Below are 13,201 nucleotides of genomic sequence, written 5' to 3' on the forward strand. Positions count from 1 at the left end.
CTGGCATATATTAGGTGCTTAATAAATGTACATTAAATCAATGGCTCTGCTGCTGGGAAACCACACAGCTTCCATATTCAGCACAGTAGAACCTGGACAAGACTGAGAAAATATGTGACTCAAGCCCAGAAAACTCTATGAGCCTGAATTTTGGTTAATATACATCAAATTATTACCATGATACGTAAATTCCATACAAATTAAAAATTCTGTATCATCTATGTCAAAGTAAGATATGCATTGTGTCAAACATAACTGTAAACTATATTATTTAGACTACAAACTTTACAACTTGCGATCTTACATTCAATACGAAAATGGCACTGACGCCATTTCAAAAGAACTACACAAATCTTTGGCTTTTTTTGTTTTTTTTTAATGAAGCCGTTAAATATGGCTTTGAAAGAAATCCTAGACAATCCTGCTTAATTTCACTTTGTCTATGCTTCGTATCTCATGTGATCTGACATACATGTTAAGTGTGAACTCTCTTTTTTCCTGAATTTATAAACCTGCATCTATAAATTATTAGGTTATCTGCAAACAGTGTAATCTTGGGCAAGTAACCTAACCTCTCTGTGCCTTGGCAACCTCATCTGTAAAAGGAAGATAATAACAGTATCTACTTCATTGTGAGGATTAAGCCAATTTTTATAAACACATACACTGCTTGGAGTAGTGCTTTACAGTAAGTGCAAATGAAGGTTTGCTATCATTATCATCATAATCATGAACTATAAACATTCAAATCAACTTGAAATAAACTACAATTAACAACTTCTTTTTTTTTTTGAGAAAGGGTCTTGCCCTTCTTGCCCAGGTTGAAGTACAGTAGTGCAAATACAGCTCACTGCTGTAGCCTTGACCTTCTGGGCTCAAGTGATCTTCCCATCACAGCCTCTAGAGTAGCTGACACGACAGGCGTGCGCCACCAAACCCAGCTAAGGTTTCAAATTTTTGCAGAGGCAAGGTCTCACTGTGTTGCCTAGGCTTATCTCAAACTCCTGGGCTCAAACAATCCTCCTGCCTCGGCTTGCCTCCCAAAGTGCTGGGATTACAGGCTTAAGCCACCATGCTATGCCTATAATAACTTCTAACCATACTCATGTAACCAAAAAAAGTAAAAAATTCATTCAATATTATTGAGAACCTACTATTAACCATATGTTGTGCTAAGTTGACCTATGCTGCTTTAATCCAGTGCTCTCATCAGTAAATACCATTAGGTAAAGAAATACCTCTGCATGTCAAAAATCTGTGAGTAGAGAAAAAATGGGGGGGCGGGGGAGCAAAATATAAACAGCAGGAGCTTGGTTAAAATGTAACAATTTATAGTGACTAAGAATCCCATGAAAATGCATTTATTGGCATAAAAAGACACTCAAGATAAAGTGGGAAAAAAAGTTGCACAGAATATAAGAGCCTGATTCCTTTAAAAAATACATAATAAATATGTGCTTATATATACATAAACCAAAAAAGCCTGAAAGAATGAACACTAAATTGTTTATGACATTATCTCTCTATGATAAAATTATGGATGAGGTTTTCTTCTTTTTGGTAATTCTATTTTCTAGTTTTTCTTTAACTTAAAATACAAATATTTCAAAAATCAAAAAATAAAACATTGGGGTACACTGTATAGTTCCATAAACAATAAGCTTTTAAAAATACTTATAGGCTAAAGAGATTAACCAAATCATTTGGAAATTTGTATGCACTTAAGAATAAGATTGTTAGTTTGTTAATACAGACGTTTCTCAACTTACAAGTAAGTTAAAAATACCATTAGTGGAAAATGGTCTTTAATATACCTAAGTTACTGAATATCATAGCCTAACCTAGGTTAAACGTGCTTGAAAAACTTAGTATTCGATAAGTTACATAAGATATGCAACACTATTATAAAATAGACTTTGTGTTAGATGATTTTGCCCACTTGTAGGCTAATACAACTGTTCTGAGCGTGTAGGTAGGCTAAGCTAAGTTATGATGTTTGGGAGGTTAGATGTATTAAATGCATTTTTGACAGGATATTTTCAACTTAACAGTGAGTGTATCAGGATGTAGCCCCATTTTAAGTCAAAGAGCATCTGTATTTGAAAAATAAATTCAACACTAAGAAATTTTTCACAGGATCAAGGTCAATAGTTCTTAGAACTTTAAAAGAACTTTGGAACCACACCAAAAATATAATCTATATCTCTGCTATAAGCACAATGCCTTACCAAAGCAAAATACCAAAACTTATTTTCTAACTAGCAGGGGACCAATTTTCTATGCTTTCCATATTTTTTATAAAATTAAGAATGTAAAATGGTTAGGAAAGCAAATTTCCCGATGTTATTAATACAGGTTACCAATGTCATGCTATGTTTGAGAACATATCAGGATGTTCCAGATATGTTTCCCATGATGAGTGGGCAGTATGACAAAATGACTGGTTAAAATTCTTTCACTTTAAGATTATTTTAAAGTATATATGAATTCATATATTCATGAACAACCAACCTTCAGAGAAAAAAATAAAACCCTTTCTGTTCCAATTATACCCGCTAGTCAAGAATGCTTCAGGATAATGCTAAACACAATTACAAGATGCCATCTAGTGGATGTTTTTATAAAACTTCTCTGCTTGCTTACATTTAAATCTTGATGAAATGATCTTTTAAAAAGCTATTCTGCATGAAAAAACAGCTATCCCCTACACCGCTTCCTCACCAATTACTGGTCTGAGCTGGTGGACAACAACATATTTTAAGCACACACAACTCTGACTGGTAATAGTGGTTTTAAATCTCAGGTTGAATATCTGCCACTACCACAAAGAATAAGGAACAGCCCAATTATCTCCTAAGTGGTCCAGGACCTATAATGGTTGCACAACACAAGTTAGAAAGGAGATTCAATTTAACATGTTTTTATCATTCACTTCAGATGATGATGATAAGAGATTAGCATCATTATATCGGGACAGTAATTACTGTTACTGCTGCCCTACACTATATGAAAACAAACTTACTCGTTCTAAATAAGCTATGTCTGATATTTCGAAATCAGTGTAGTGTTCCCAGCAAAACCATGAAAGCGGTACCACGTCCCAACATGTACACAGCTGTAAAGGCTCTTTTTACTATCAGTAAGACAAGTTATGATCAATTAAAATGGTATTAATGAAACCAACTGATGTAGCATAAATACATAAGGCAAGATGGAAGACTGATACCCAACCAAATATTTATTTATAGTATTAGACTTTGATAATTCAGATACAATTTATAATTAAACTTACTCAGATGAAATTCACATCTATCTAAATTACCTTAGTTATAGACTCATTGTTTTGTTTTGATCTTTGGAAGAAGATTCTACAATTTTTTTTAAAAAAATTCTAATTTTCTAGATATTTTCAGATTCCTACATTGTAAAACAGAACTTATCAATTTATTTGTAGGGCATCCTACTGTCTGATAATGTTTTTATTTTAAAAAGTTTTCTGTAGCCTGTCATAAGTGGCTCCCCTAGGAAAATTCTCCATTTGTCACTGCTATTTCTGGTGTCATATTTAATTTATAGGATAATTTGTTTAAAGAGCTACTCTTCTAAGAATGAAACCCTTCAATACAGACTTGATGGGGACTGCAAATCCAGCCCTTGGAGATCATCTTGTCCCCCAATTTACAGATGACAAAAAAAAAAGACCCACAGGGGTTAAAGGTTAGCTCAAGTTCACCAAACCAATTAGTGGCAGAGTTAAGATCGGGTCTCTTGACCACAAAATCAGAACTCTTTCCGCTATATAATACTGCCTTTTTCTTCTTCCCCAAATAGTAACAGAATGTCTCCTTTAAAAGCTTCTTAAGGTACTGCAGTGTCATTTTGATCTAAAAGGTCCGTGAGGGAACTGCTGCCTAAGTGTATCAGACGCAAACGACAGTATTAAAACTGAGTTCCTCCATGATCATCAGAGAAGAGAGGGGCAAAGCGGCTTCTGTAGAGCAATCCAGACCAGTGGTTTTGACAAGGGGACTGAGAGACAACAGAACAGACTCATCAGTTATTGAAGTGAGAATCTGTGCTGTTTACTAAGAGGGCACAAGGAGCTGCTTCTGCTTCCCATCAGCACAGTCCTTAAGCTAGCTAGGGCTAAGGGAGCACCCTTTCCTCTGCAGGTGCTCAAAACATGATGGCCAATAAACAGAAGTTCACAAACTAACCCTCAGGATTTGAGAAGAAAAGCTCTGATTTCCCTCAAAACTGCCATCTTTTGCCTCTCATCATCTCACAGAAAAAGGATAGATACACTATACATTCTTTTAGTTCTGAACCCATTTCAGTCTCCAGGGTCTGAAACTTTAATCTGGATCTTCCTATCAGATTAATGGCAGTTGACACCGTTTAACTTTTATGGTATAGTTAAAATGTCCTTTCTGTTATTCTTCTGCAACTTACTTCTTACTATTCATAACCATATTCTGACATAATAAATGCACACATAAGTGGAAGTCTGAAAACCTGGACTCTCTAAGCAGGAGCATGTCTTGGCTAAATCACCTAACCTCTCAATATCAGGTTGCCTCTTTCGTGTCTGGAGATGGCTGGCCCCTACACTCTAAATTACTCTAAGCCTGTTATTTCTTAAAAACACTCTGCAACAAATTCAACACAACAGAAGTTACCAGGCCTTGCCCTAACACTACCTCTTAGCAAAGGCTTTAACAGAAGTCTGAGGAGTGTAGTGATAGGACCAAATCTAAAAGGAGTTCTTTGTAAGATCACATGTGAATTGCTTTTGAGAAAGTCTCTTTAGACGTCTTACTTTGGCTCCTCTTCTATACAAACTGCTGTGGGAGCCTAAGAAAAGCAGCTTTCAAACGTGCAAGTACACAGATTTGGTACTGCTGCCGCCACGCTGCAACCGCTGCCAGGGGAAAGAAGTGAGTCAAAGCAATTCAACGCATCGCATGCCTCAATGTCTTCCCTTCACTTGGCAGTGATACACTGGGATCAGTCATCCAGCTAAACGTCCAGAGTCCCAAAGTCATTACTAGTGCAAGGGTTTCTAGTCTAAAACTTTCAAGGTGATATAAAAGTTTAAAATCAATACAAAGGAGGTCTTTTTATGTTACTACTAAATGCTTGGAATAATCTGTGAAAAATTAGAAGGGTAGTGAGACAATGACTTAGGAATTCTACAATGTGTGTGTTAGAACCTTCAGACACACCTTTCCGGCTCGAAGGCGTTATGGTACTTATTAAAAGAATCGAGAAGAATCAAAAGGCAGTTTTTAGTATTAGTCACATAGTCAGAATTTCCAAAGATATTTACATGTGTGTTTTTCAGGCTCCTTTGACACGTATTTCTAATTTTTAAGGGACTATAGATGACTTACACATTCTTTTCCCTTGAAAAATGTATCATCAAAAGTATTATTAATGGTTTGGGTCAAATTATATCATATATAAGTTTGGATGCATTTTTTTTCTAAAGAGAGTGATTAACTTTACATTTTGTGGCCATACCACTCTGTAAAGAACAGTTCACGTCTGTCCACCAATATAAATAAAATACTTGAAGACTGTCACAAGGACAGTGCCTCTTTTGACAAACTGCTCTATGCGTGTTTTACACGAAACAGGGCTTCCAAATGTAGAAAAGGTATGTGTTTAAACACGATGAAATGTATTTCTAACATGTGGGCTTCTTCATTTTAAAAACAGTTCTACAGGTATTTTATGGTAATTTTCAAGAGTTTACAGTAGTCAAATGTTATCCAGAATAAGAGAAATTTCTAAGAAAAAATTTGAAATGGGTCCTACTATAATAATTATCTGGTTGTCTCTAATAAGCAGCAATTTATAAAACGGACAACTTTATTGTAAGGAGGCATACTTTTAATCAGTATTATTTTCATTCTTTGAGAGTCTAGGAATGTTTATCTTTGCCTATGCTTTGAATTTTTCGGGGGAACTGTACAACTGTTAAAAAGGAAACAAATAATATGATTCCTGTGAAGGTTTTTTGGGGTAGGCAACAGGTACAGAAGCCGAAATGCTGGGGTTTAAAAAAATGTAGATTAAAGCTTTCTTAAAAACAGATTTTAAATGGCTATTAGAAATTATCGAGCCTTTATCAACATAATAGGAAAACTCACTACCATACCCCAAGAAAAACTCTTTGCCCTAATCAAACAAATCTAATTGTCATTACATCCCATAGACGGTTTTGCAACTCCTGAAACCATTTCTACTACAAAGAACGTTTTCTCTGACACTTGATCTCTTTTCTTTGTTATCAAAAGTCTGTTATCGTGAAACTCTTATTAATAACTCTTATTAACTTCATCTAACTTGATTTAGGAATAATCTTCTACTCATTTTGAACTCCTACTTTACTTAACTTCATTCAAAATCACAAAATTATGGAAGTCAGAACATACTTCAGAGATTATGCAACTTAACTCCCTTACTGAAAGACAAGAAAATTCAGGCCAAAATTAAGAAATTTTCTCAAGGTCCTAGAACCTGTTCAAGATGAAAGAGCTGGAGCCAGTACAAAGTCATTCATGGGGTTAATTTTTCATTTTCATTTATCACTGAGAAAGACTAACAATTCTAAAGCCAACCAAAGTTTATTTAATTTTTAAAAAAGTAAATCGTGACACTCTTCACAAAGGATAAAAATTTTACTTCATTAAAATTTACTTCATTAAAATGACCAACAGTCATTCCACATTCAAAGTAAATGTAGTGAGCACCCACGGCTATGCCAGCCCTTTAAAAACAAAAGGCAAAACAATATACGAGAACTAAATACTTATCCTAAGATCCTGATATTTCGGCACACTGTACTCCAATGGACTCCACCACTCAATAAAAATATGCCCTAGTTTGATACTCTTCCTCTGTTCTGGTTGCTTTCTTTTACCATTCCTTACTTCAGCTTCTAAATAATTCATACCTTATACTTAGGAGATGTTATCTTGAGGAACTGGCAATAGTACAACACAGCTTCAAAAATACACACTTTCTACCTGAACTACAAAATGTTTCCAACATAGGTTCTTTTCATGAAATGCCATATTCAACTTATGCTTGAACACTGCAGTCATATTATTCTAGATCCCCTTTAACTCAAAATATCACTTTGTATCACAGGGTTATAAAATAGCCAGGACCTTCCTCCTAATAGGTCAAATCCTCTCAATACTTACTTTGTAGATTGTGATTTGAAGATAAGAACACTTTTTCTCAACCTGCACTAAGAGTTATATAATTAACATAGTTATTTTACACTTGGGGAGCTAAGGTGAAGAGATACTTAAGGTCTCATACAAGTGACTTTAAGACATCTGCTCTAATTCTCAATTTAACAGTCCAGACATAAGATTATGCCTCATCAGAAAGTTATCAAACAGAAGATATCCTTTTCCAATTTGTCTCCAAGTTTCAAATAAAATACACTACATGTGGATATCAAAACTTCTAAAATTCATTTTATCACTGGTTAAAATTCGGTGTTTAGGACTTTTCTAAACCATGTTGATCTTTCTGTAACTGTCTGAGATAAAGAATCACAAGTAGAGACTTTGAAGATGTAAGATTTTCCAAAAAGGATCTGAGAAAACAGAATCATAAAACTAGCCTGCATTCGTGTGGTCAATTCTTGTAGCACGCTAATCCATTATGAATATTTAGTTAAGTCAGAGACTCATCAACACTCTTTTGCTGTCTACATATTTACAGCAACAATCTCTCAAGGAGGCAATGAGTCTGCAGTGTATACGGATCTAATAAAATGTGTGAATTGTTTTATTCTGCTGCGCTCAATTTTACAATTCTGAAAAGTCTTTTTGAGATATGTTTCTCTATATGTTTCTGGCCTTGTCCATATCATTCTTTGAATTGACTTTCTTCAGTGAACTAAAGCATTCACTTAGTTTCAACAAATAATACACATAAAATTATGATTTTTTTTTTTCTCAGTTTGTGAATAACACTGAGATGTAGCCCTTGTTAGGTCAATCTTGAAATGAAGATTCAACGTTTTCCTCTGAGGATCAGAAAAATAATTCAAAAGAAATACTGAGCTCTATCACTTAAGCTCTCTTAATAGTCTCAGTGGTGTTTAGGCTTAAATCTCTACAAATTTTAAGATAAAAATACACTACATGTGGATTTCCAATCTTAAAGTTACAGACAGAAGCTCTTATTACAGCAGCCAAAATATAATCTGAATGCTTATTTTGATTTCTTTGCACTACCCAAAATCAAATAACTTTTGTTGGGCAACTGCAGACACTCGGCTGAGTCAATGAACATATTTAAGACAGCTGCTTCTTGTTTGTGAACCCAGAACTATTTTTACTGAAGGAGGCGCAGGTTGTACAATGAAAAAAAATCAGAATCCTCCAAAAAATTTTTTAAAAATACTCAACAGAAAGGATCTATTTAACATGTTTAAGGATGAAACAGCAATCTGATCTATGTAAATCTCAGAACACAACTAACAGATATTCCTCAACTAGCCACATTTTTTTAAAAAATTGTTTTTAGAAAAAAGCGACAAATTATAAAAAGCTAACATCAATTAATAACAAACACCAACCTCTCAGAATGTCTTGTGCAGGCAGTGAAGAGGTGGAGATGTTGTTGGTGTTGGTAGTGGGCAATTAATTGGGTGTCAGTACCTACTTCTTCAAACATCTGTAAAATAATTATTATTCATTAAAGTGATCCTCTCATTAAAAAATAAGCTTCCCTCTAGTATTTCTTATTAATCCAGTCAAGTGTATTAAACATTTTTATATTTATAATACAAATATGAAACTAAAAAGTTTTCTAGCTATCAGAGAATAAAGTAATCGAAACTCTTCTTTTCTAAATATTCCTGTTTATTCCATACTTTTTATTCTTTTTAAAATTTTTATTTTATTTTTTAATTGACATATAACAGCTATACATATTTATGGTGTTGATATTTCAATACATATGGTGTATAGTACTCAGATCAGGGTAATTATCGCATATCCATCATCCTAAACATTTATCACTTCTCCCTGTTGGGAACACTCAATATCTTCCTTGTAGCTATTTGAAACTATATATTACTGTTAACTACAGTTATTCTACAGTAGTATAACACTAGAACTTATTCCTGCTATTTAGCTGTAATTTTATATCCTTTAACAAATCTCATTTTTATTCTTGAAAATTAAGACATTAGTTTCATTTCTTAATATACTAAAATTACTATTTGGTAGAAAATGTACTCTCTTACTGTATGTTTTAAGGTGATATATTAAAAATGTATTAGTGATCTATTTTATTAACTGACATTTTCTCTGAATTTAAAGTGCTTTTCCTCAAATGCTGTAAATAAGAAATAGTTAAATCTAATTAGCTAAGTCTAATACATAACATCTGATTCAAATCAGGTGTACTAATATACATGAAAGAATAGATATAAAAATATGTATGACTATAACCCTAATTTGGATCCATTTCATAATTCCTAATAAAGTAATATTTTGGAAATAAGAACTAAAAAGTTTATCTGTTTTCCATTTCCATGCTCATGAAATCAGAGCAGGGGTGTTAAAAGGCTTGGTGACTTGGCAGTCAGGCCTGGCTATGAATTTTGACCACTAGTAGTTATCTAACCTAAGGACCTCTGTTCATTAATCTGTAAAAGTAGACTAGGGCCTACTTTACAGGATGGTTACAATAGAAACAGATAATAAATGTGAAAAATCCCTTTTAGAGTACCTCATATATGCTGCCTTGTATACATACTGTTAAAAATGTACATTTCCTTCCCTCTTCAAACCCTTTGGCACCACTTCAACCCAAGAGATAACTATAGCAGTTCCTAAGTGATAATTTCCATTCAAACTAATCTGTATCAGATTTACTTAGAATCATGCTTTGAGGTTTTCACTCCCTGAAATCAAACCCTTCGGAGGCCCTTTACGGTCTACTCCTAGAATTTAATTCCTTAGTTTGGTATTCTGGATCTTTTTTGTGCTCCTTCCCACCTCACTCCCCACCCACATATTCAAAACCTGGCCTCAAATTTCCTTTGCCTTTTACTATACTCCAGAAGATTTATTCAAGGCCCAGCTCCCTGCAATGGAGTGCTTTTTTGCCTCTTATCATTTGTCCAGAGATCCCTTATTTAAAACGTCCCTTCTCTCTTCCTCTCGATGGAAGTCAAATATGATCCTAAGCAAAATAATATCTCCTTCCTCTAAATTCTTAATTTTCTACAGCATGAGCCATAAACTGCCTTGTGACACTATTCTATTATTATCTCAAATGATAATTTTAAATCTGTGACTCAGCCTCTTATTGTACCTCTACTTCAGAAATATTCACATCACCATCATCATCATCATCATCATCACTGCTAGCCTCTTAATTGCAGGCAGGGAGTCTTAAAGTTCCCATTGAAGACCATACTTTTAAATCTGTGAAGTTAACATTGCCAGGGTTCACCCTTAACTTTAACCTCTGAATGTGGGAGGGGGATGGGAAAAAGTAGATGTCTCCCTTATTTGTCTTTGAAGTTGCCATAATAGCATAAATCAAGAAAAAGGAGAATGCAGTCCCATCATGATTTTGTCAACCATAGTAAGTACAAAAAATAAGAGCCAGAACCGTTGCGTGAAAACTGTCTTGGAAGCCTTTTAAATGCAAATAATTTCAAACAAATCAACAGAAGTCTCCAGCACATTTTTTAAAGATTGAAAGAAAAGGAAACGTACTCAAATCAATCCTTGATTAAGCTCTAATGAGTGCAGAAGAAAGGCTATCTCCATGAGCTTTAATTTTGAAGGAACAGCTGACTGGATGACTCCATTCAGTGAAAATCAGACCCACTCCTGCCTTGGCACTGAGCTCTATTAGTTCTCTGACTCAGAGTTCCAGAGCATGAACTTTCCCAGGTCCAGAGTGGTTCTTAGCAGGTAGCTGGTTACTAACGGATGAAAACACAAGCCCCATGTTTACTAGGCAGCTCCAGGCTCATAGAAATAACACTGCCATCAACCTGATTATAACAAACATACATCTATACGTGCTGCGTAGGGGTTAAGTAACAGGAAATAACTATAAATGGATGAAAACGGTAGTCAAGACTCCTCTAAGCTCAAAACAGACCTTAACCTAAGTGCAATAATGTTATCATTCAAATGAGACACAGTGCTTGGCTAGCACAAGAAAAAGGAGTAGTGTCCACTGGCTAAGCACAAAAGAAGCTCACAGATTCTGAGTAAGATTTGCTGGGAGAAAACAGATGGGCACGTGCATAGAAGAAGAAAACCATATTTAGAAATCTTCAACAATATAATATGCAGGTGAGCTTCCTAGAAGGGTCCCAATTCCTCAAAATAAATATTAATATCAAAGTGCAGCTGCTCTACTTTCTGTTCCATTGTTTTTACAGAAACAATCAGCGATTTATCTTTCAGATTTAATAAAACTTATTCAGGTTTTTGGAAATGTAAATTTTTATAGCTAAGATAAATAAATGGAAATACACTAGAAAACATTCAAGAAAACAGATTCATTGCTCACTTCTTTTTCATCAAAATTAGAGATCTATTTAAATATTTTACTTTTTAAATTTCAAATACAAACTACAAGACAAAATTAATATTGTTATTCAAGCAAGACCTAAATCTGAATGAAACTATTCAAAATTATTTTAATAAAATACTTTCTAATAATATAGATAAATCTATTTTTAGAATACTTCCTTGAATAATTACATAAACCTCAACATTGAGCTTACTTTTATATTTATTACCAACTTTACTGTATAATAGACATGTTATAAGAGTAAAAAATATATAGTTCAAAATTTATTCTTAATTTAGCATTTATAAAACCTTTTCCAAATTAAGCCCATCCAATGCAGAATCCATCATAAATGCATTTCCTAGCATCCTCAGAAAGAAAATTTTATATCACATATTTATATATTTATAAATTTTTCTACTGCATTTAAGGATGGTCAACTTATTTTATTAATAATAGTTTATTTTTAATATTCGTTGCAACTTAAATCATTAGAGAATATATGGCTTTCAGAAGACAAGACATTAAATCAAAATGAGAATACTAAATGAGTGTTGTAGGTTTTATGAAGCACTTTCAAGCCTGTCTAAATTAATAAAATACTGAGTGAATTAATACTACAAAAGAAACTTTTATCACTGATAATATAAAATATTAACGTGAATACTTAACAGGTCAAGACTTTTACATTAATCAAAGACACATTATAATAATAGTTAGAATGAACATTCTCCTATCAGTAAAGTTTTCATGTGAGGTAATTTCTCCCATTTTTTCCCTGATAAGCATAACAGAATATTTCTCTCCTTGAATTCCTGAGGAACAAAAAGTAATCTGTTCTTCTTGAGATAGGGTGGTATTAACTGCTTCTCTGAACAGAACATTTGGCATAATACGTTTCCTTAAGAGTTTTGTCAAGTAAGCAGTTAGTTAGGAGGGGTGAATTCTCACAGATAGTCTGGCTTCTTGTGCCTCATGGCCGGACAGCCCAGTGAATCTTGGGTGTTTTATGTGTTTGGAGGCTGGGGGTAGGAGGTTAACAGCTAGGCTTTCAATAACAAATAATGTGACATTTTAAAAACTCACAATTTTTAAGCTTCCAAATTTGAATCAGAATTCAGTTAGTGTTATTAAAAATAAATCCTTCACTAAAAAAGTTTCCCCCTTTTTCCTTCTTTTTTAGTTGTAAAAGTTTTCTCCTGCCTTCTCATCTTACACTAAAAGTTGCAAGACTTAAATGGAATCTTCACAAACCAGATCTATAATATCATGAGGAGAGAAACATGTCCACTGGCTAAGCACAACAGAAATGTACACAGTCTGTATCGCTGAATAAAGGTCAGGAAGAGTCTATACTTGACCTCGGTTAAAGACCAAATACATAGCTCACCAGTCACCCACTCACCCTCAGGAGTGATTGGGCCGTGGTTATAATCTACAGAGAATTCAAAGGAAGTTGGTTCCCCTTCCCACTGTAGCATGATTTCTGGCATCTTTTGCCTTTGGTGCAGAGTTCAAAAGTACTCAAGATGAATTCAGGGCCAGTAACACATTTTTGAAATATTAGTCATGTGAGAATCTGGAGTCAAATAACTCCTTGAAAGTAGTTTAGCGATTCCCT

General features: G+C 34.1%; 1 protein-coding gene across 20 annotated transcripts in view; it reads right to left on the reverse strand.

The window, feature by feature from the left end:
- BBX (BBX high mobility group box domain containing) overlaps positions 1 to 13,201 on the reverse strand; it is a 276,188-nt gene that overhangs the window by 125,429 nt on the left and 137,558 nt on the right. For 2 of the 20 annotated variants that reach the window (XM_033211380.1, XM_033211381.1), the window contains one exon: positions 8,609 to 8,706. The exons of the other annotated variants lie outside the window; for them this stretch is intronic. The gene's annotated coding sequence lies outside the window, so the exon portion shown is untranslated. The remainder of the gene's footprint in view (positions 1 to 8,608; positions 8,707 to 13,201) is intronic. 20 annotated transcript variants of the gene reach the window in all.

Source organism: Trachypithecus francoisi, unplaced genomic scaffold (genome assembly GCF_009764315.1).
Source record: "Trachypithecus francoisi isolate TF-2019V2 unplaced genomic scaffold, Tfra_2.0 Lachesis_group0, whole genome shotgun sequence".
Classification (NCBI taxonomy): domain Eukaryota; kingdom Metazoa; phylum Chordata; class Mammalia; order Primates; family Cercopithecidae; genus Trachypithecus; species Trachypithecus francoisi.